This window comes from Pseudophryne corroboree, chromosome 7 (assembly GCF_028390025.1).
Source record: "Pseudophryne corroboree isolate aPseCor3 chromosome 7, aPseCor3.hap2, whole genome shotgun sequence".
NCBI classification, from domain to species: domain Eukaryota; kingdom Metazoa; phylum Chordata; class Amphibia; order Anura; family Myobatrachidae; genus Pseudophryne; species Pseudophryne corroboree.
In genome coordinates, this window is record NC_086450.1 from 420782097 (window position 1) to 420807108 (window position 25012).

The following is a 25012-nucleotide window of genomic DNA, read 5'->3' on the forward strand; positions in this document are numbered from 1 at the left end:
TCTGGTTTGATATCTATGATCATCTCTGTCTGGAAAGATTAGGAAAAAAGCTTCTGTTAAAGAACTTGCTATAATATTACTCGGTGAGTCTGGCCAAAAATGGTGATGATTTGAGGACTGAGACCATTAGAGTTTTCAGATATTGCAAGCATACTGAAAGTGGAAGGATAACACAGTACACATGCATTTGAATGTTAATACTGTATTTGAATTTGAATTAGAGATTTGTGCCAGCCCCGTGTTTTGGTTTTGAATTTGTATTAACTTATGTTTTGGGTTTGGTTTTGCCAAAAATGCTCTCACGTGTTTCGGTTTTGGATCAGCATTTTTTTTTTATTACTAAAAACTGCTAAAATCACATAACTTGGACTAGTTTTTATCCTACAGTATTATTAACCTCAACAACATTAATTTTCAGTTAATTTTGACCACCTCACAGCTGACAATTTTGTTTTCATCCAGTTTAGGCAAAAGGCTGCAGCAAGCTGGCTGGTTTATAGCACATCAATGAAACCTTGCCACACAGCAGTAGCAGAAAACTGCACAGCAAGATTGAATTGTATTTGCCTCACACCCACCCTTGCTTGATATTAAGAAAGGACAACAACAGTTTAACAAACCGAGCACCTCAGTGCCAGGAACTGCCACTTTTGTGGCTGAAGTCCTTGGTTTGTTTGAGCCCCCACAAAATAAGCTACCAATGGGCTTAAGGCAGCTAAGGTAACAGTGCTTTCAATTATCTTTATAGTGGTTAGATGTCATTTTCATTATCATCCTCACCCTCACCACTGTTTACATCATCCACACATAATATTAATTTATGCCTGCAGGAATTAACCACTAAAGAAGTACTTTGATGTAAAGGTCTTCCTCGTGGAATTTGTAGTTCATTTTGATGAACATCCCCTTTTCCACAATTTGAGGAAGTAACTTCCTATGCTGACCTCTGACAAGGTTCCCAACTGTACTGACAACTCTTTCTGAGTACACACTGGAGGATAGGCAGCTTAAGTAATGCAAAAAGCAAGTTTGTACAAGGGCCTCCAAATTGCTTTTTTTCCCCTTCCAGTAGTCAAAGAGACTCTGTGACATGCCTATTTGTACGCTGTCATTAAAATAATCCTCCACCATTTTTTGGATGTTGACCATATGAGATGGAGTTAGAGATTTCACAAATTTTGGGCAAATCTTTTATACCTAACCAGATGTCAAAATGTTGTTTAGACTCATCTGCATCACCACTGTGAGCAGCAGCAGTTGCTGGAGACACTGAAGGAGGAGACATCGTCATGTCATGTACCACTTGAGCTAACAACTTTCTCACCAGGAGCTCTTTGCATCTCTTAAGATCTGGGTCAATTGGAAAGAAAGACATAACATATGACTTAAACCTAGGATCAAGCACGGTCACTAAAATGCAGTGATCCAATTTCATCATGTTTACAACCCTTGGATACTGGTGAAGCAAATAAAGGACATGACATACTAAGCAAAATCTCTTTGTTTCATCTCCTCCTTAAATTTCTCGAGCTGTTTTTCCAGAAGTCTAATTAGGGATATCACCTGACTCAAGCTAGCAGTGTCTGAACTCACTTCACAGGTGACTACTTCAAATGCACAACAGGGAAAGTATTCTCTACTGCACTGGGCTAACTCCCTATCCTTTCCAATGTCATTGTTTGTTGTGTATAGGGTGGCCAATTCTGGTCCATTTTTTCAATCCTGGGAATCGGGGTTTTAAAAAATTATCAACCCCTGCATACCTGGGTTTGGTTTGTTTCAATGTGTCATTCCCCCTTGCTCTGCCTAGCCCACACAACTCACGGCTGTGGGGGGTACACTTCCTGCAGGGCCGTGAGGTGCAAGGCAGTGCAGGCAATGAGGTTTGGATGGCAGGCGGCTGGATGGCAGGCGGCTGGCTGCGCGGCATGACCTCTAACTTCACGTCACACTGCGCAGTGCACACAGCTGGAGGTAGGTGGGCCGGGCAGTGTCTGAGCCTCCTGAGGACGCTCAATGCTGCCTGGCATAAAAAAAACAAGGGGGCTGGCTAATCCTGAAATCCCCGGAAATCCCCAATCCCTGGATTGAATCCTGGACAATTTTTGTCCAAAATCCCAGAATCCCGCTGATCCTGATCCCGGTATTGTCCACCATAGTTGTGTAGCTTTGGATGGCTTGTTGCCATTCCTCCATCTGCTGAAGCATGTAAAGGGGTGGTATTCCACACTGTTACCACCTCTTGCTTTAGTTGGTGGCAGGGCAAATTGAACTGTTCTTGCAGCCACTGCAATTTCCTACAGTACATGCTGTTGCTGAATGATAAAAATGTCTTGAAATATTTTGTGCACCAGATAGTATCTCCTACATGTCCCTGTCATTTCTTAAAAATCTCTGTGTCACCAAGTTGATTGTGAGAGCAAAACATGGGAGTGTTTGATTTCACCCAGCTGTAATGCTCTCAAAATATCTGTGGCGTTATCAGAAATCACGAAACCTGTGGAGAGTTCAAGCAGGGTAAGCTATTTTCCTATAACAAGGGCCCTACACACTAGAAGACATGACCAATGTGAAAGATGAACAATGTGGAAGATGAGCATTTTCCCTTGAACTTCCCAGAAACCTGACAAACTAAATTGAGCGTACACACTAAGCAATTTTTCAAACAATTTGAAAGACGAAAGATATCTTTGGAATTGGCAGCTTTTTTATACCCCTTTCACACCAGCACCCCTAAACACAGGTTTTTGGCACATGAACTCGCAAAACCTGTGTTCATGTGCGGTGTGAAAGGTGTCCAGGGTTAAAATACCAGGTCGAGTGACCCGGTATTTCAACCCTGCTCTGTGTGGTGTGAAGGGGAGCCGAGTCGATGCGACCCGTTTCCCGTTCACTCTCTATGTATAGGCGGCACTTGGAGATCATGTGATCAGCATGTGCCGCCCCCGCCGCGTCACCGCTGATGTCAGCAACCCAGCAATATGCCGGGCTGCTAACTGCAGTGTGAAAGGTGCCTGAGGCGGGTCGCACCCTGGGAGCTGCTGTGTCAGGCTCCCGGGTGCGACCCGCTTCAGGCAGTGTGAAAGGGGTATTACATATTTTAATATTGGGGAGGCATTTCTGGGTGTGTGGGCAGGGCTGAAGAAGGGGGAACCAATTAAGTTTTTTTCACCCACTGCCCCACCAATTATATTTCCACTGTGCCACCAGCTTAATAAAAAATTAATTATAATGGGTTCATAAATTATATATATATATATATATATATATATATATATATATAATTCCAAGGATAAAGCAGGCGGCACTCAGCAGTCTGGATTCCTTTTAAACTTTTATTGAACAATAAAAGTTTAAAAGGAATCCAGACTGCTGAGTGCCGCCTGCTTTATCCTTGGAATTATATAGTGGGACACCATTCCCTCAAGGAGGGCACCGCAGCACTTTACCACTCAATTGCTTTGAGTGCCGGACACCACTACGACATCTATATATATATATATATATATAGATGAGTAACTGTAGTACAGACAGCGGCACTCAGAGACTGACACAGCCAAATGGAGGTAAAGTGCTGGTGCTATTTATTCCATAAAACAGGCTAAGTATTCCAACGTTTCGGGGCACGCAAGCCCCTTTGTTAGGGTGAGCCAAATACAGAATACTCTGTATTTGGCTCTCCTTGACAAAGGGGCTTGCGTGCCCCGAAACGTTGGAACACTTAGCCTGTTTTATGGAATAAATAGCACCAGCACTTTACCTCCATTTGGCTGTGTCAGTCTCTGAGTGCCGCTGTCTGTACTACAGTTACTCATCTGCATGAATTTCTCCAGAAGGCACCTGAGCACTTTAATTGTATCCAGGAGAGTGCCGATCCGATACCAGCTGCTATATATATATATATATATTATTACTACTTTTATGAACCCATTATAGTTATTTTTTTGTTAAGTTGGTGACACAGTGGGTGAAAAAACTTAATTGGTGGGGCAGTGGGAGAAATTAATACAGAGACGCTCAGCGGCTCCCGTCAGCGGCTCAGCTAGAAAGGTTCCACTTCCGGGGAGGGAGCCACTGATGAGAAGGTGAGCCGCTGCCGGGGAGGTGAGCCACTGCCGTCGCTGCCGGGGAGGTGAGCCACTGCTGCCGCTGCCAGGGAGGTGAGCCACTGCTGGGGATGGGAGCAATGTCACATCGTGAACATCGCTCATCGCGGCTCCGTACACACATGCCGTGATGAGCAATGTCACAAGTGACATTGCTCACATTAAGCATGCTGCACGGGCGACCGCCAACCTGCAATCAATGAGTGCGGGTGCGCGCATCGTTGATTGCAGGACCATACACACTAGATGATGTGAGCGATATATCATTCACAATCGTCGTTATCGTTCAAATCTGCAGAAAATATCATCTAGTGTGTATAGCCCTTTAGTTTTTCTAACAGGTTGTCAGCGGTATGCCTCTTAGTGAATCTGGTGATACAGAGAATAGCCTGCCTCTGAATGATCTGGTGTTGTTTGTTAGATACTGCTGCTGTTCATGTTGCTGAAGGCGATTCACCCACCCAGTAGGCTGTCAAAGTCATGTAATCTTTAGTTCAGTGATTTTCAACCTTTTTCAATTCGCGGCACACTCATAAGATTTTTAAATTGCCAAGGCACACCATCAGTGCGCCACAGGGAAAAAAAACACATTGGTCCCCACAGTAATTAAACAGACGGGATGCCGCTGTCGGTATACTGACAGCCAACATCCCGTTTGTCAGTAAAACATATATATTCCTGAATCCTTAATAATGCCACATGCTGTCCCCCCAGTAATTCCACTCACTGCCCCCATAATAATTGCTGCTGTTCACATCTCCCCCCCCCCCCGATTCCAAACATTGCTTACATAAATAAATACATTTTTTATTTTAAATGTAAAACCTGCAGCTGAGCTGTGATGGCAGCATGGATGGAGGAGCTGCAGTGGTCAGTGGACGGATGGGCACTCCAGGCAGGAATGCGACGTGGAGTGGCCAGTTAGTGGGCAAGCAGGCACTGTAGGCAGGAATAAGACGTGGCCAACCAGAGAGCTGCCGCCCCCCGCAATCAATAGCCGGCTCGGGCAGCGCTATGCAGTGTGCACTTCCGTGTACATGGCTCATAGGTCACGCACGCGGAAGTGCGAACAGCACAGCGCTGCCCGAGCCGGCTATTGATTGCGGCGGGCGGAGGCTCTCTGGTTGGCAGGCGCCGATAGATCTGCCTGGCGGGCAGCAGCGGGGAGCATCTCTGGCGGCAGCACACCTAGATATCGCTCACGGCACACTAGTGTGCCGCGGCACAGCGGTTGAAAACCGCTGCTTTAGTTTACCCAGTTCCACTTGTCCATATATCTGTGGTTAAGTGGACAATGGGTACAATAGCATTATGCAGGCCAACAGTTTTTTTTTTAATGTCCTGGTACACTGGTACATGCGAGGAATTCCATTTCTAGTAAAATGGAATTTGGTAGTAGAGACACAGGACCTCAATTAACAATCTAAAACCTGCTGCATTAATGGCGAATTTTGTATGCAGATCTAATACTAACACAGTGGCCATGGCGTCAGTGATCCACTGTGTGACTGGGGTGGAGCTGTCATACTTGCTTCCTCTTGCAAAGGATTGTTTAACAGTCAATTGTTGTTTAAAACTACTAGTAGTCTTCTTGGTCCCCTTCTGGGATGAAGATCCACCCTGAGCAGCAGCAGCAGCAGCAGGCCTAGCTCTCAAGGATTCTTCTGAGGTATCCTGGAGAGGGGAGGAATCACCTAGCCTTATCAAATTGGATGCAGGACTACCTACAATCATTAGTGAGGATTTTAGATACCCTGACTTAAACCTTCTGTGCCCATGCGAATCGGCTTTAGTAGATGACTTTGAAGGACTAGTGTCATCATGAATGGTGGCAGCAGCTGCAGTACTAGTATTTAGTTACTGCTCCTGCTTTTTTCTTGACTTATCATTATCCATATTGATGAACACACACGAGTTGCACAAACAAAAGAATTTTATTTATTTTTACTTTTTCACACTGCTTATATTTTTTTGCACAAATTCACAATGGGGTACAGTGCACACAGGTTGTAAAAAAAATGTAAAGACTTTTTTAAACTTTTTTTTAAACAGTGCACACATGTTGTAAAAAAATACATTTTTTAAAGACTTTTTTTACTTTTATTATACTTGTTTTGAAACTTTTTGGGCAAATGACAACTCACACTGCAGAGTTGCACTGATTATATATATATATATATATATATATATATATATGCAGTGGAATACAGCACACACAAGTTATAAAAAAAAAAAAAACAACAATTTTATTTTTACTTTTTAAAAGTTTTTTTTTACATTTTGCAAATGACAACTCACACTGCAGAGTCACAGTGTTTATATTATTTATGTGAATGCAGTGGGGTATGACCTGTGGAGTCACAGTGAAGCACCAGTGTGACACACTTAAGGCCCATATAGACGGACCATATAGACGGGAGAGATGTGTGCTGAGCGAACCGCTCAGTACACATCTCTCCCGCCGCTCAGCACAGCGTGATGTGTGCTGAGCGATGCGGGGGAGGACGGGGGGCCACTTATTTCACCCAGCGGGTGAAATGAGCGACGTGCTAGATTGGCCTGCATGCAGGCCAATCTAGCACCAGCGATAGCGATGTGCGGGGCTACGCATCGCTATCGCTGAGGGGGGTATACACGAGTGATCTGTGCTTAAAATCTAAGCAATCTAGTCAGATTGCTTTGATTTTAAGCATGGATCTCTCTGTGAGTACCCCCCTTTAGACAACAGGTGTAACAAAGTTCCCGCACTATAAAAAATAATAAACAACTACATGCTAATCTAGCTCAGCCAATATCAATAACACTAAGGAGCCTGAGGGAACTGGAGAGATAGGTCAGCTAAGCAGCACTGGAGTGGATGTGTCAGATTGTGTTTGGGCTGTGTCCCCGGAGGGGGCGCTAGTGGGTCAGTGGAGGTAGATGGGAGAAAACGAGGAGGCTGGATAACGTTCCTGCGCATGAGCGCAATGGTATTTTATTTGGCAGATGATATAATACAGAATGGTAGCAGAAACAATAATAACAGATGAATAAAGTCAATCACTCAGTATGATAACTGAAAGTCTATGGCAATGGATGACAGATGACTTGAGAAAATAATATCCGGTAATATATAAACAGAAGAACAAGTGTTTGTGAAATGGTTCTGGTTTGGAAACCAGTGCAGGTTTTAAAACAGGAAACTTAGGCAGCAAGGTGGAAATGGCAAACCTGAGCAGAGGCAGGAGTCTGACTTCACAGTGCAGGTGATGAGGCACTGGCAGCAGCAAGCTGTATCACAGGTGGAGGAATGAAACACACCTGGAGTCAGTCTTCAACTGCAGGCTGAAGCACACAAGGTGGTGATGAGTGTGAAGCCTTGTTTGCAGGTTGCAGGTATTGCTGGGCCTTGAAGTTCCACGGAGCTGTGCAGAGTAACCAGGAGTACAAGTTCTTAACCAGAGAACCAGGAACACAGGAGGAACAGGAACAGATCCTTTCTCATGGGTCGCTGGAGTGACACAAAGTCCAGGATGCCTGCAGACTGATCCTGCAGTCTCTTATGTACCCCATGGTGCACAGGGATTGGGTGAGTGAAGGAAAGTGGGTGCGGCCAAGCACCGGATTGGCCGCAGTATACTGGCTGTTTGCAGACTGTCATGGCGGCGCCCACGCCGCGGCCTAGCGGGGACGCGGCGCGCTACACGCCCGCTGTCTCAGGAGTGTTCCCAGGCCCTTGATGATGTCCCATGGCAGGGGCATAGGTGACAGGTGACCGCAGGGAGCCAGGACGGAGTCCGCAGCGGCGGACGGATGTCAGCCTGGTAAGTCGATTCCTGACAGTACCCCCTCCTTTAGGGGTGGACACCGAACACCCACGTGGCTTGGAGGGATGAGTGCTGTGGAAGACACGGACCAACCTAGGAGCATGGACATCGGACGAATTCACCCAACTTCTCTCCTCTGGGCCATAACCGGACCAATCGACCAGGTACTGGAGACGTCCATACCGACAACGGGAGTCCAGAATTTTGTTGATCTCGAATTCCACGCCCCGCTGAGTTCGAACCTTGGGACCTACTGGAAGAGTATTCTGAAAGCGGTTTAGGACTAGAGGTCTGAGGAGAGAAACATGAAAAGCGTTAGGTATACGAAGGGAAGATGGTAACTTCAATTTGTAGGCCACTGGGTTGATGACTCTTTCGACAGGGTAAGGACCAATGAAGCGTGGTGCAAACTTCATGGATGGGACCCTGAGACGGAGGTTACGGGTTGATAGCCAAACCTTGTCCCCAGGTTTCAAATGAGGAACCGCACGTCTCTTGCGGTCGGCAAAGAACTTGTACCGACTGGAGGCCTTTTTGAGGGAAACGTGAATTTTTCTCCAAATAGATGAAAACTGAGTCAGAGCAGTAGTGGCAGCAGGAACATCCATATGAGGGAGTTCTTGGAAATCAGGTACACGGGGATGTTGCCCATATACTGCAAAGAATGGTGTCGTTTCAGTAGCAGTATGGTATCGAAAGTTGTGGGCAAACTCGGCCCATGGGAGCAGATCGAACCAGTCATCCTGGGAAGATGAAACATATAATCTTAAAAAAGTCTCAAGTTCTTGATTGACCCTCTCTGTCTGCCCATTCGTCTGAGGATGGTATGATGACGAAAACTTCAGTTTGACCTGCATGGCAGAACAGAGGGCCCTCCAAAACCTCGCTACAAACTGTACCCCCCGGTCAGATATTATTTCTGAGGGTAAACCATGTAAGCGGAAAATCTCCCGTAGGAAGATTTGGGCAAGTTTTGGGGCAGAAGGGAGACCCTGGAGAGGAACAAAATGAGCCATCTTGGTGAATCTGTCCACTACAACCCAAATGGTATTATGTCCTTGAGAAGGAGGAAGGTCGGTGATAAAATCCATGGACAGGTGTGACCAGGGACGACTAGGGACAGACAGTGGTTGTAACTGACCTGCTGGAGACTGACGAGGAGTCTTGTGCTGCACACATTTAGGACAGGATGCCACGAAATCCTGGATGTCCATTTTCATCTTTGGCCACCAATATGTCGCAGAAAGGAACTTGAAGGTCTTCAGGACACCAGGATGACCAGTGAACTTGGATTGATGGGCCCAAGATAGCAACTTGGGACGGAGTTCTGGGGAAACAAAAGTCTTACCAGGAGGAGGAGCTGGGGAGACTTGAGATGCAGCGAAAACCACGGGACTCAGGATGGAATGTGGCACTGAGTCAGATGTTCCTTCTTCAGATTCCATGGATCGGGATAACGCGTCGGCTTTCACATTCTGCGAACCTGGGCGGAAATGAAGCTTGAAATTAAAACGTGAGAAAAACATAGCCCACCTGGACTGGCGAGGGTTAAGGCACTGAGCTGCCTTTAAATATAGCAGGTTTTTATGATCCGTGTAGATGTTAAACGGATGTTTGGCCCCTTCTAGGAGATATCTCCATTCCTCGAGAGCCAGCTTGATCGCCAGTAGTTCTTGATCTCCCACGGAGTAGTTAGCTTCTGCAGGAAGAAACTTGCGAGAATAAAATCCACAAGGGTGGACTTTCCCATCGGATCCCTTCTGAGAGAGAACAGCTCCAACCCCAACTGTAGAGGCATCTACCTCCAACTCGAACGGTCTGTTGACATCTGGCTGAGACAGCACTGGAGCAGACATAAAGGCTAGCTTGATCTTCTGGAAGGCTGCCAAGGCTTCTTCTGACCAGTTGGAATGGTCTGCCCCTTTCCGAGTCAGGTTGGTAATAGGAGCGATGAGAGTGGAGAATCCTCGAATAAATTTTCTATAGTAGTTGGCGAAACCCAGGAACCGCTGGATAGACTTGAGAGAATTTGGAATGGACCAATTGGCAATAGCTTCCAATTTTGTCGGGTCCATCTGAAGATCCGATCCGGAAATTATATAACCCAGGAAGGGTATAGAGGGAACTTCAAAGGTGCATTTAGATAGTTTCCCGTAGAGCCGGTTCTCACGAAGACGTCGGAGAACTTCACAGACTTGTAGACGATGAGATGGAAGGTCTTGGGAGAAGATAAGGATATCATCTAAGTAAACAACGAGGTACTTATACAGGACATCACGAAAGATTTCGTTCACAAAGTGTTGGAACACTGCTGGAGCATTACTCAACCCAAATGGCATTACCAGGTATTCATAATGGCCATCTCGAGTGTTGAAAGCTGTTTTCCACTCGTCACCACTCCGGATTCTGATGAGATTATAGGCACCGCGGAGATCTAACTTGGTGAAGATGCGGGCTCCTTTAACTCTGTCAAATAATTCGGTAATGAGTGGTAATGGATAACTATTCTTGATGGTAATGTCATTGAGACCCCGATAGTCAATGCATGGACGCAGTCCTCCATCCTTCTTTTTAACAAAGAAGAAACCTGCACCAGCGGGTGATGATGACGGACGGATGAATCCCTTCTGAAGATTCTCTCTGATGTAATCACTCATCGCCTCAGTTTCAGGAACAGACAACGGGTAGGTGCGCCCCCTAGGTGGCTTCTTGCCAGGAAGGAGATCGATGGGACAATCCCATTCCCTATGGGGCGGCAGGATATCAGCAGCCTTTTCACAGAAGACGTCTGAGAAGTCTTGATAAGCTGCTGGGAGACTTGACTGTGTCTTTACTTCGGTAGACTTTATGGGACACACTTGGGCTAAGCAGGATTGATGACAATGTGAACCCCATGAGGTAAGCTGCAACGTTGACCAGTCAAACTGTGGATTATGTAGCTGGAGCCAGGGCATGCCCAAGACAATCTCCTGGGTGGCTTGAGGGATGACCAGGAACTTAATCAGTTCAGAATGGAGAAATCCAACTCCCAGAACCACTGGGGCAGTTTGATGAGAAATGTTCCCCTTGGAGATTCGACTACCATCCACAGCAGTGATGTAAACTGGACAAGAAAGTTCACAGGTAGATAGGCAAAATTTGTTTACCGCAGCTTGGGTGATAAAGTTTCCTGCAGCACCGCAGTCCACTAATGCTGACGCAGACTGGAGCCCAACTGAAGTCTCTAGCGTCACTGGAAGGATGAGGTCTTGTTGAGAAGGAGCTTGACTGAAAGATCCTAACTTGACTCCTCCCTTACAAGTCAGGATCTGGCGTTTCCCGAACGCACCGTGCAGGAGTTAATCTGATGGCCCGCAGCAGCACAGTATAGGCAGAGTCTCTCACGTATTCTTCTTGCCCGCTCTTCAGGAGTTAGGCGGGACCTATTTATCTGCATAGGCTCGTCAGAAGAGGGAGACTGGAACTGTACAGAAGGTATGAACCTTGATCTGCGTGGCTCACTCCGAGCGCGTTCATTATTGCGTTCGCGGATGCGAGAGTCCAACTTAATGCACAGGGAGATCAAATTAGACAGTTGAACAGGAATGTCACGGGTCGCCAGTTCATCCTTGATCCGATCCGAGAGTCCGTGCCAGAAAGCTGCTACCAGAGCTTGGTTGTTCCACTGAATCTCTGCAGCCAACGTCTGGAACTGGATGACATATTGTCCCATGCTTCGGGTACCTTGACGAAGTTGGATCAGGTCTGCCGAAGCTGATGTTGCACGACCAGGCTCGTCAAAGATCCGTCTGAAGGTTGACACGAAGTCTGTATAGTTGTTAATCAGAGGGTCAGCACGTTCCCACAGAGGAGACACCCAACTCAGAGCAGATCCAGAGAGTAAGGAGATGATGTAGGCAACCTTGGATCTTGGCGTGGGGAAATTATGTGGCAATAACTCAAACTGTATTTCACATTGGTTGAGAAACCCGCGACATAACTTTGGACTGCCATCATACTTGCTCGGCACGGGCAGGTGCAGACGTGACACTGGAGCTGATGCAGCCGGCATAGAAGAACTCACAGCACTGGCAGGTGCTGGAGTAACAGGAACAGTAGGAGAGAGTACACTAGGCAGGGATTGCTGTAGTGTATCTAATCGGGAGGACATCCCTTGCAGGAATTGAAGCATCTGCTGCTGCGCAACCTCTTGACCATCCAGACGGGAGACCAGATTTTGCAAGGCCTCTGACCCCACACTCCGTCCACCATCCGAGTCCATCGATCCTGGACTTACTGTCAGATTGTGTTTGGGCTGTGTCCCCGGAGGGGGCGCTAGTGGGTCAGTGGAGGTAGATGGGAGAAAACGAGGAGGCTGGATAACGTTCCTGCGCATGAGCGCAATGGTATTTTATTTGGCAGATGATATAATACAGAATGGTAGCAGAAACAATAATAACAGATGAATAAAGTCAATCACTCAGTATGATAACTGAAAGTCTATGGCAATGGATGACAGATGACTTGAGAAAATAATATCCGGTAATATATAAACAGAAGAACAAGTGTTTGTGAAATGGTTCTGGTTTGGAAACCAGTGCAGGTTTTAAAACAGGAAACTTAGGCAGCAAGGTGGAAATGGCAAACCTGAGCAGAGGCAGGAGTCTGACTTCACAGTGCAGGTGATGAGGCACTGGCAGCAGCAAGCTGTATCACAGGTGGAGGAATGAAACACACCTGGAGTCAGTCTTCAACTGCAGGCTGAAGCACACAAGGTGGTGATGAGTGTGAAGCCTTGTTTGCAGGTTGCAGGTATTGCTGGGCCTTGAAGTTCCACGGAGCTGTGCAGAGTAACCAGGAGTACAAGTTCTTAACCAGAGAACCAGGAACACAGGAGGAACAGGAACAGATCCTTTCTCATGGGTCGCTGGAGTGACACAAAGTCCAGGATGCCTGCAGACTGATCCTGCAGTCTCTTATGTACCCCATGGTGCACAGGGATTGGGTGAGTGAAGGAAAGTGGGTGCGGCCAAGCACCGGATTGGCCGCAGTATACTGGCTGTTTGCAGACTGTCATGGCGGCGCCCACGCCGCGGCCTAGCGGGGACGCGGCGCGCTACACGCCCGCTGTCTCAGGAGTGTTCCCAGGCCCTTGATGATGTCCCATGGCAGGGGCATAGGTGACAGGTGACCGCAGGGAGCCAGGACGGAGTCCGCAGCGGCGGACGGATGTCAGCCTGGTAAGTCGATTCCTGACAGGATGGACATTGGACAGATAGGTCAGTACAGCACTGGAGTGGATGGACAGATAGGTCAGGTCAGCTCAGCACTGGAGTGGATGGACAGATAGGTCAGGTCAGCTCAGCACTGGAGTGGATGGACAGATAGGTCAGTACAGCACTGGAGTGGATGGACAGATAGGTCAGGTCAGCTCAGCACTGGAGTGGATGGACATTGGACAGATAGGTCAGTACAGCACTGGAGTGGATGGACATTGGACAGATAGGTCAGTACAGCACTGGAGTGGATGGACAGATAGGTCAGGTCAGCTCAGCACTGGAGTGGATGGACAGATAGGTCAGTACAGCACTGGAGTGGATGGACAGATAGGTCAGGTCAGCTCAGCACTGGAGTGGATGGACATTGGACAGATAGGTCAGTACAGCACTGGAGTGGATGGACATTGGACAGATAGGTCAGTACAGCACTGGAGTGGATGGACATTGGACAGATAGGTCAGTACAGCACTGGAGTGGATGGACAGATAGGTCAGGTCAGCTCAGCACTGGAGTGGATGGACAGATAGGTCAGGTCAGCTCAGCACTGGAGTGGATGGACAGATAGGTCAGTACAGCACTGGAGTGGATGGACAGATAGGTCAGGTCAGCTCAGCACTGGAGTGGATGGACATTGGACAGATAGGTCAGTACAGCACTGGAGTGGATGGACATTGGACAGATAGGTCAGTACAGCACTGGAGTGGATGGACAGATAGGTCAGGTCAGCTCAGCACTGGAGTGGATGGACAGATAGGTCAGTACAGCACTGGAGTGGATGGACAGATAGGTCAGGTCAGCTCAGCACTGGAGTGGATGGACATTGGACAGATAGGTCAGTACAGCACTGGAGTGGATGGACATTGGACAGATAGGTCAGTACAGCACTGGAGTGGATGGACATTGGACAGATAGGTCAGTACAGCACTGGAGTGGATGGACAGATAGGTCAGGTCAGCTCAGCACTGGAGTGGATGGACATTGGACAGATAGGTCAGTACAGCACTGGAGTGGATGGACATTGGACAGATAGGTCAGTACAGCACTGGAGTGGATGGACATTGGACAGATAGGTCAGTACAGCACTGGAGTGGATGGACAGATAGGTCAGGTCAGCTCAGCACTGGAGTGGATGGACAGATAGGTCAGGTCAGCTCAGCACTGGAGTGGATGGACATTAGACAGATAGGTCAGGTCAGCTCAGCACTGGAGTGGATGGACATTGGACAGATAGGTCAGTACAGCACTGGAGTGGATGGACAGATAGGTCAGGTCAGCTCAGCACTGGAGTGGATGGACACTGGACAATTAGGTCAGCTCAGCAACATTGGAGGGGACAGATAATTCAGCTCAGCCACTGTAGTGGAGTCAGGTTGGAGTCAACATAGACCATCAGTGCGCACAGCTCTCCGGCGGTCCTGTGTGAAATGGTGCACGTACCATTGCAGTAGGGACTTTTATTGAATCCAAAATCTGCGAGAATCCGACACAGGGATGATGACATTTTGCCTCGATTTGGAATCCGAGCAAGGCTGGAAAACCCAAGCCGGCACTTGGATTCCCTCGGAACCCTGAAGTTTGGGTGGGCTCAGTTTTCCAGAAACAGAGCTGGCTCATCTCTAATTTGATATATTTGAATTTTACTATTTTTCTATAAAATAAAGAATACAAGGGCATCTCCATGTGCAATAACGTATCAAAATCACCAAAGTGCAAGAACTTCAAAATAAAGTTGCCCTGTACCAGTATGTGAGAATGATAAAGCTTAAAGAATTAAGGTTCAAAAAGGGTTGGGATTACCTAAAGGATAAAAAAAAAAAAGGGCAGACTAGATGGGCCAAGTGGTTCTTATCTGCCGTCAAATTCTATGCTTCTATGTTTAAACAATTCTTCTTTAATAAGATTCTTGAGGATACAAACATAAAAACAGACAAACATTAGTGAAGTTCTACTTAGGAAAAGCAATCACCAAAGCAAACAATAGAACTACAGGTACAATTAATAAAGGTATGGCTAATATGAATATAAGCCAGAAAAGACACCGTATTCCTCAGGGGCATGGGCAGAATCTCGCAGATTCCAGCAACAGTAGGCAAGTCTCCTGGAATATGACGTTGCTGCCCTCTATCCACTTACTTCATGAGTGATGTGGGTAGTCCTGATGGCTTAATGATGTGGGTGGTCCTGATGGCTTACAAAGCCAAGTATACCAGTTCTGTAAAGTGGGGCGAGGAGCCACAATGATGTAATCGTAGCACCTCTCCCCCATACCGCCTGCCTGGCTGCCCCCTACCGTGGAACCTCGCGGAGACCCCTGCAGAGAAGTTTGGTGCAGCAGCTTCTGTCTATGAAAGTTTTTCTTGCTCTATTAAAAAAAACATTTTACAGCCTATAAACTTACACTATCTAACAAGTAAGTTAATTTACAAAAGAACAAACTGTAGACCACACCCATATAATCACCACACATCCAGTTTAATGTACATTACATGTTATGTTAGTACCTAATTGGGTTTCTGAAATGTTTTTAGTAATACAGTTATGTACTGGTACTAGTAGCTTTATATTGTGACATGTTTATTTTACTAATATATTATTAAATGGCAGCGGCGTTACCGGGTGTGGGGACACCCGGTGCGCACCTTTAATATCCCAGTGTGCCTGGGGTGCACTCGCGGCAAAAAGAGGGCATATAAAGGGGGCGTGGCTTTGCGAAATCGTCACTCCGGGAGATGCTGAGCTGTACTGGGCTGCCCCGGAGACTATCTGCAGCGCTGTCAGCTCCTATTTTATGACAGGAGTCGGGTGCTGTAGCAGACCTTCACACTGCAGCACCTGACTCCTGTCACTGCGGAGGAGCTCACAGTTTGGTGTCACCCCTTCCAGGCATCACACCCGGGTGCGGGCCGCACCCCCTGCACCCGCCTTGTGACGCCACTGTTATTTGGTCACATTGCTAAAAAGTGAATATAAAATAATAGAATATAAAGTAGTATGGGTCATGGGGTGTCCATATTAAAGAATTATAAGGGAGATGTATCAAACCTTTGAGGGAGATAAAATGGAGATGTAAACTGATTGGCTGCTATGGGCAACATCCCAACTTTATCTCTCTCAAAGGTTTGATACACTTAAGCACAAGGAAACCACGCACCTTGATAAAACCATTCTGCACTGCAGGTGGGGCAGATGTAACGTGCAGAGAGAGTTGGATATTAGAAATTTGTGTCCAAACGGAAATCTACATTGTAATGTAAAAATAAAGTTGTCCAGCAAGTGTGGGCTACATGCAAAAGCAGCCAGTATTTATTCTGAATGCAAAAATAATAAATGTATTTGCTCCCCTTGCATTGCAACATGGTTTGTCCAGGTGCACAGTTACTTACTCTTCCTTGCTTCATTCCCAACTCAGCATCAGGCCTTATGTCCACAGAATAGTTCTATGCCATGTCCAAGGGCAATGAACCTAAATAATGATATAAAAGCTCTGATGCATACTATACATCCATCATCAGGGGTTACTGCAGCAATAGATATGTCACCTGACAAGCATATACTGTATGTGGCTCTCTCTAGTATTGACTCAGCCACATTTATGTGAAGGAGTTGGGAGTGTGACACATGTCCACAGCTTCCATTAGACGGTGGCAATTGCATTTTTTGTTTGCATGCTCAGTGCAGAAATTACGTAATCCTCTTGGCCACACCAAGGGGCATATTTCAGAGGCGTATCTAGGGTAGGGCGAGCGGGGCACGTGCCCTGGGCGCCTTGGCAGGCCCAGGAGAGGGGGGCGCCGCCGGCCAGGGCATTATGCGCCACTCGCCCCCGTCAACCCTAAATGTGAGGGGAGGAGAGCGCAGCGTCTCTTACTCCCCTCACCGCCGCTGCCAGCACTAGCAGCACTGCCAGCAGTGCTGCTGTGTCCGGTCTCCGGCGTTAGCCAATCAGAGCTTGCAGACCGGCTCCTGATTGGCTGCCGGTCCGCGAGCTCTGATTGGCTAGCGAACCGGCGCCAGACACAGCCGCCGGAGACGGGACGGGAGACCTGGATGGAGCGGTGAGGAGAGAGGCGCTGCGCTCTCCTCCCCTCACATAAGCGGCAGGTAAGTGAACGGGGGGGGGGGGGGGGGCACAGGCACAGTGGGGCATGTATCTGGCACAGTGGGGCATGTATCTGGCACTGAGTGGGGCCTGGCACTGTGGGGCATGTATCTGGCACAGTGGGGCATGTATCTGGCACTGAGCGGGGCCTGGCACTGTGGGGCATGTATCTGGCACAGTGGGGCATGTATCTGGCACTGAGTGGGACCTGGCACTGTGGGGCATGTATCTGGCACAGTGGGGCATGTATCTGGCACTGAGTGGGGCCTGGCACTGTGGGGCATGTATCTGGCACAGTGGGGCATGTATCTGGCACTGAGCGGGGCCTGGCACTGTGGGGCATGTATCTGACACAGAGTGGGACCTGGCACTGTGGGGCATGTATCTGGCACAGTGGTGCATGTATCTGGCACTGAGTGGGGCCTGGCACTGTGGGGCATGTATCTGGCACTGTGGGGCATGTATCTGGCACAGTGGGGCATGTATCTGGCACAGTGGGGCAATGTAACTGGCACTGTGGGGCATGTATCTGACACAGTAGGGCAATGTAACTGGCACTGTGGGGCATGTATCCGGCACTGTGGGGCATTGTATCTGGCACTGTGGGGCAATTTAACTGGCACTGTGGGGCATGTATCTGGCACAGTGGGGCAATGTAACTGGCACTGTGGGGCATGCATCTGACACAGTGGGGCAATGTAACTGGCACTGTGGGGCAATGTAACTGGCACTGTGGGGCATGTATCCGGCACTGTGGGGCATTGTATCCGGCACTGTGTGGCATTGTATCTGGCACTGTGGGGCAATGTAACTGGCACTGTGGGGCATGTATCTGGCACTGTGGGGCATGTATCTGGCACTGTGGGGCATGTAACTGGCACAGTGGGGCAATGTAATTGGCACTGTGGGGCAATGTATCTGGCACTGTGGGGCATGTATCTGGCACTGTGGGGCATGTATCTAGCACTGTGGGGCAATGTAACTGGCACTGTGGGGCATGTATCTGACACAGTGGGGCAATGTAACTGGCACTGTGGGGCAATGTAATTGGCACTGTGGGGCATGTATCCGGCACTGCGGGGCATGTAACTGGCACTGTGGGGCATTGTAACTGGCACTGTGGGGCATTGTAACTGGCACTGTGGGCAGGGCCGGTGCTAGGGTGTTCGGCGCCCCCCTGCAAACTATAAATTTGCGCCCTCCCATAATCCTTTGGCGCGCGCCGGGAAAAGGGGTGTGGTCTCACAAGTAAGGGGCATGGCAAAACAATAGTACCCCCATTTAAAATTACGCCAAAATGTAGCACAATCTTATTTATCTTATACGTAATGCCCCACCCGTAGTAGTAGCGTTCTTATGCATAATGCCCCCCCCAGTAGTAGTAGCGTCCTTATACATAATGCCCCCCCCAGTGGTATTAGCGTCCTTATACATAATGCCTCCCCAGTGGTATTAGCGTCCTTATGCATAATGCCTCCCCAGTGGTATTAGCGTCCTTATGCATAATGCCTCCCCAGTGGTATTAACGTCCTTATGCATAATGCCCCCCCCAGTGGTATTAGCGTCCTTATACATAATGCCTCCCCAGTAGTATTAGCGTCCTTATACATAATGCCCCTTCCAGTAGTAGTAGCGTCCTTACACGTAATGGCCCCCCCAGTAGTAGTAGCGTCCTTATACGTAGTGCACTCCAAGTAGTAGTAGCATCCTTATACGTAGTGCACCCCCAGTAGTAGTATCGTCCTTATATGCAATGCCCCCCCCCCCAGTAGTAGTAGTAGCGTCCTTACACGTAATGGCCCCCCAAGTAGTAGTAGCATCCTTATACGTAGTGCACCCCCAGTAGTAGTATCGTACTTATATGCAATGCCCCCCCCCCCCCAGTAGTAGTAGTAGCGTCCTTACACGTAATGGCCCCCCAAGTAGTAGTAGCATCCTTATACGTAATGCCCCCCCAGTTGTAGTAGCGTCCTTATATGTAATGCCCCCCCCCAGTAGTAGTAGTAGCGTCCTTACATGTAATGGCCCCCCCAGTAGTAGCAGCATCCTTATACGTAATGCCCCCCCCAGTTGTAGTAGCGTCCTTATACGTAGTGCACTCCAAGTAGTAGTAGCGTCCTTATACATAGTGCACCCCCAGTAGTAGTAGCGTCCTTATATGTAATGCCCCCCCCCCAGTAGTAGTAGTAGCGTCCTTAAAAGTAATGGCCCCCCCAGTAGTAGTAGCATCCTTATACGTAATGCACCCCCAGTAGTAGTAACATCCTCATACATAATGCCCCCCAGTAGTAGTAGCGTCCTTACATGTAACGCCCGCCAGTAGTAGTAGCGTTATACGTAATGCCCCCCTGTAGTAGCGTCCTTATACGTAATGCCCCCCCAGTAGTAGTAGCGTCCTTACACGTAATGGCCCCCCCAGTAGTAGTAGCGTCCTTACATGTGATGCCCCCCAGTAGTAGTAGAGTCGTTATACGTAATGCCCCCCAGTAGTAGTAGCGTCATTATATGTAATGCCCCCCCTGTAGTTAGCGTCCATAAAACGTGTGCGCACACACACAATTCACACACATAGACACACACATACACACCCACCATATATACACACACACATTTCTCTGTCACCCTCCACTTACCTAAGCCACTGTCTCCCTCAGTACAGCACTGCAGCAGCCTGGTCCGTGTAGCTCCGCCCCTTCTGTCCCGTTTAGCTCCGCCCATTCCGGTCCATGTAGCTCCGCCCCCTCCTTTGATACTTACCGAGCCACTGACACACAGGTGAGGGGAGGGGGGGAGTGGGCTTTTCATGCTGCCAGCGCCGCACAGCAGCTGGCAGCAGCACGGGTGTCAGGACGGCGCAGCGCAGGGAAGGAATGCAGAGCAGGGGGAGCGCCTCTTCCTCCCAGCGCCTCCCTGCACTGCATCCCTTCGCTGAGCGGGTAGCGCCGGGCCTGACTGTGGGGCATTGTAACTGGCACTGTGGGCTATTTTCAGTGGCCACACCCCTTCTGGAGCGTGGCCACACCCCTTTTTTCCGCCGCGCGCGCCTTCGGAGCGCCCAAATGCTTCTTTTTTGTGTGCTTTTTTTTTTGGGTGGGGGGGGGGGGGGGGGGCATTTTACATCTTGCCCTGGGCTCCAAAAACCCTAGTTACGCCTCTGGCATATTTATTATTTACGAAAGTGCTGCTTTATAGAAGTGGAGATGTTGCCCATAGTAACCAATCAGATACTTGCTATAATCCTCTAGAAGGTGCTAGATAAATGACAAGTAGAATCTGATTGGTTGCTTTAAACCCACACTTTAGTAATTATAAATATTTATGAGGAAGGGGCTCATGTATTTCAGGCCATAGGGAGAGACTAACTGTACTAAAGTGCAGTTTTGTATAACAGAATGTTTGTTGGTGGATTATGTGACGGTTGTAAATGGTGAGATCATTTACTTAAAGCAAATCTGCACTTCCATCTGTCCCAATGCACGCTGATACTTGTAATGCAACAATGGAGGACTATAAATGGTGCCCTATCTAAAAATGACAAGTTTCATAATTTCTCACTGCCTCCTTTGCAAATCAAATAATATATCAATATTAACCGCATAATAAAAGAATGAGGAACGAGTGTACTTCATTTGCAGGAGAACTTATAATCACGTAGGCAGTTTTCAGATTTAGTGATTAAGGGGGTTATTCAGGTTTGCAATTGGACATAACCATGTTGCACTACAGGTTGGGCAGATGTAACATGTGCAGAGAGAGTTAGATTTGGGGGGGTTGTATTGTTTCTGTGCAGGGTAAATACTGGCTGCTTTATTTATACACTGTAATTAAGATTTCAGTTTGAACACACCACACCCAAATCTAACTCTCTCTGCACATGTTACATCTGCCCCATCTGCACTGCACATGGGAGGTCATTCCGAGTCGTTCGCTCAGAAAATTTCTTCGCATCGCAGCGTTTTTCCACTTAGTGCGCATGCGCAATGTCCGCACTGCGACTGCGCCAAGTAAATTTGCTATGAAGTTTGGATTTTTACTCACGGCTTTTTCTTCGCTCAGGCGATCGTAGTGTGATTGACAGGAAATGGGTGTTACTGGGCGGAAACAGGCCGTTTTATGGGCGTGTGGGAAAAAACGCTACCGTTTCCGGAAAAAACGCGGGAGTGGCTGGAGAAACGGAGGAGTGTCTGGGCGAACGCTGGGTGTGTTTGTGACGTCAAACCAGGAACGATAAGCACTGAACTGATCGCAGATGCCGAGTAAGTCTGAAGCTACTCTGAAACTGCTACGAGATGTGTAATCGCAATATTGCGAATCTTTCGTTTGCAATTTTAAGAAGCTAAGATTCACTCCCAGTAGGCGGCGGCTTAGCGTGTGCAATACTGCTAAAATCGCCTTGCGAGCGAACAACTCGGAATGAGGGCCATGGTTTTGCCCAATTGCTAACTTTTTTTGGCTTGCTAAGGCCCTAATTTCCCTTTTGGGTTAATTCATTTAGGGCCCTTTACACAATTATAATGTTGTAGGGAAATGTTTATGAAATGCAAAGCTGGTTTAGTGCAGTTTAGGAAGTGCTCTGCCTATTTTTTTGCTGCTGACAGGAAAGTAACTTTACACTGCCACTGCTTGTGGCTTTCCCGTACCTGTTTTCATTCACTTTTTCTCCTCTTTCCCTTCACACGGTGGCATAAGTCCAGTAGCGGATCTTGCCACGGGCAAGCAGGACTTTTGCCCGGGGCGCCGCCTTCCGGAGGGCGCTGGCGCCATCCGGAGGGCGCCGCACCGTGGCAAGATCCGCCACTGCTGCCCGCTGTGTCCCCCGTCCGCCTCAAATGCCCGCTGCCCGCTGCCGTCCCCTGTGAAGGGAACTAGACGCTATGCGTCTAGTTTCCCTTCGTGGAGAGTAACTTTGCTGAGCGGTGCGCGATGACGTCATCGCGCATCGCTCAGCAATCAAGCGGCGCTAGAATGTACAGGGGGCGTAACTGACCACGCCCCCTGTATTAGGCCACGCCCCCTTTCCTGCCCGGGGCGCTATGCGCCCTTGAACCGGCCCTGCATAAGTCCCAGAGGCAGTGGAAGCATTTGCTTCCTCCTTTTTACTTTTATTTGCCTTGACCCTGCAGATCTATGCCTGTATCATAATTGCCAACTTTTTGTGTCTCCTCTCTGGGAGAAGAGGAGAGGAGACACTGCTGGCCACTTCAGGAGGCGGGGCCTGACTCTCATGCCATTAGGCCCCTCCCCCATCATGTCAAAATTCTACAATTTATTGCATTTAGCCCCACCCCTCCATACGGTGCTGGGATTCCAGTGATTATCTCCCCATCCTGCCGGCTTCACTAGGAATCAAGTGGGATTTGGGAGAGACACCTACTCTTCCAGGGGTGCAGGAGTCTCTCACATCTTCTGGTAGAGCAGACAAGTATGACCTGTACCATCTCAGTACACAGATGCTACATGGCATGTGTATGCCAGCACTGTGGCTGTACGTAAATGCGCTTCCTCATGCCTGAAGGCTGCCCCCACCACCTATTTAAATTTTGGAGGCAGCCCCACCAGAGCAAACGCCACTGGTTATAACAGATCCCTAGCTTAATATTTATTACATATCTGCACTTTCATATAAAGGAGGTGCAATTAATTCAGTGTGGTTGGACTATCATTACTAGGCTGCTTTTTATTGTATTGCTGGCTTGACCAATAGACCTTGGCACAAAGCATACGATACTGGGTTCTAGTTGAACAGAGTCTAGCTGTTAATTTAATGGTCTTTGCATGCGCACAGCAGGCCTGTCACTGAAATTGCGGTCGCATCGCAAACACGATGCCACCGCAATTTCAGCAACAGGCCCGCTGTTCGCACGCGCAGATCCCGTCCTGCCCGTGCGTGAGCAGTTAATGCGGTCGGCCCGCATTAGCTGCAAAAGCCTCTGCCTGATTGACAATAGAGCGATTTTGGGGCGGCGTTGGGGAAACAGGGGGGAGGGGGTGTCAACGGTATTTTCAGGGTGGCACGCAGCCGCCCCGATCGAAAAGATGGTGGCGGGGCTCCTGCCGTTGCAGCCAGGCTGCGCCGGCAGGAGGCTTCCATAGTTTCTGTGACCACACTTTATTTGCAGAGCGATCGCAGTTAGAGCGTGATCGCAGTTGGTGGGCGGCTGGTAGCATGCTGGGAGGCCTTGCCCTGCAATGGGCTTAAAAACAGAATCTGCTACTCTTACTGAATTAGACCCTAAGTTAATGACGAGTGGGTATTGTTGCGGTACCATGTTTTTTTTTCCTGCTTCAGTTTTTCCATCAGACATGGCGCTCTAAAGTGGACCAGTAGTTGTTGTACTTCGTTGGTGGTTCTCTGTTGACGGAGTTGACGATGTGTGGTGATTTTGATGCATATTTCTGCATTGTATCCGCTCTCTCGGTTTACCCCTTGCGGATTTTGGTTCCCACACTTGTCAGATTGGAGATGTTATTTCTGTCATTGTTAGCGGCGGGGGCCTCAAGGGATTTTGCTTTTTTTTTTTTTTCCCCCCTGAATCATTGAAACAGATTAGCTTTTGTTCTTCTGGCAGGTTTTTCAGGTTTTTCCTCAGACTCAGGTCGCTTTTGGCCATTAACCCCAGTTTGTTTCTAGTTACAGATTGGATCAGCTGGTCAGGTCAGCATGGTATATGCTGCGGTCTCTCCTAGCTTCTTTGGTATCAGCTGCAGAGTCCTTTGGCCTGCTGAGTTGGGAGTAATGATATGGGGTCCAGTTTGTCCTTTTATTGGTTTGCCATAGCCAGGGATATTGGGGAGGTTGCCAGTTGGTGGCCCTGGTGTTCAATTGTTTGGTCAACCATTATACCTAGACATGTTTGGGACGTGAATGCCTTGAATGTTGTCCTGGTTGTTTCTTGGGAGGAAGGATTGCGCTCTGGTTTATGAGATGGTTTTGGCATTGGAGGTATAGGTTATGGATAGAGATGTGCACCGGAAATTTTTCGGGTTTTGTGTTTTGGTTTTGGATTCGGTTCCGTGGCTGTGTTTTGGATTCGGAAGCGTTTTGGCAAAACCTCCCTGAAAATTGTTTGTCGGATTCAGGTGTGTTTTGGATTCGGGTGTTTAAAAAAAAAAAAAAAAAAAAACCTTCAAAAAGGGCTTAAATCATAGAATTTGGGGGTCATTTTTATCCCATAGTATTATTAACCTCAATAACCATAATTTCCACTCATTTCCAGTCTATTCTGAACAATTCACACCTCACAATATTATTTTTAGTCCTAAAATTTGACCCGAGGTCGCTGGATGACTAAGCTAAGCGACCCAAGTGGCCGGCACAAACACCTGGCCCATCTAGGAGTGGCACTGCAGTGTCAGACAGGATGGCACTTAGAAAAATAGTCCCCAAACAGCACATGATGCAAAGAAAAAAAGAGGCGCAATGAGGTAGCTGTGTGACTAAGCTAAGCGACCCAAGTGACCGACACAAACACCTGGCCCATGTAGGAGTGGCACTGCAGTGTCAGACAGGATGGCACTTAAAAAAATAGTCCCCAAACAGCACATGATGCAAAGAAAAAAAAGAGGTGCACCAAGGTCACTGGATGGCTAAGCTAAGCGATCCAAGTGGCCGACACAAACACCTGGCCCATCTAGGAGTGGCACTGCAGTGTCAGACAGGATGGCACTTAAAAAAATTGTCCCCAAACAGCACATGATGCAAAGAAAAAAAGAGGTGCACCAAGGTTGCTGGATGGCTAAGCT

The 25012-nt window shown here is 48.2% G+C and overlaps 1 protein-coding gene across 1 annotated transcript in view; it reads right to left on the bottom strand.

The window, feature by feature from the left end:
- LOC134943812 (NXPE family member 2-like) overlaps window positions 1-20014 on the bottom strand; it is a 75014-nt gene extending 55000 nt beyond the window's left edge. Inside the window, exon 1 of the mRNA XM_063932429.1 lies at window positions 19903-20014. The gene's annotated coding sequence lies outside the window, so the exon portion shown is untranslated. The remainder of the gene's footprint in view (window positions 1-19902) is intronic.
- Window positions 20015-25012: the final 4998 nt, after the last annotated feature.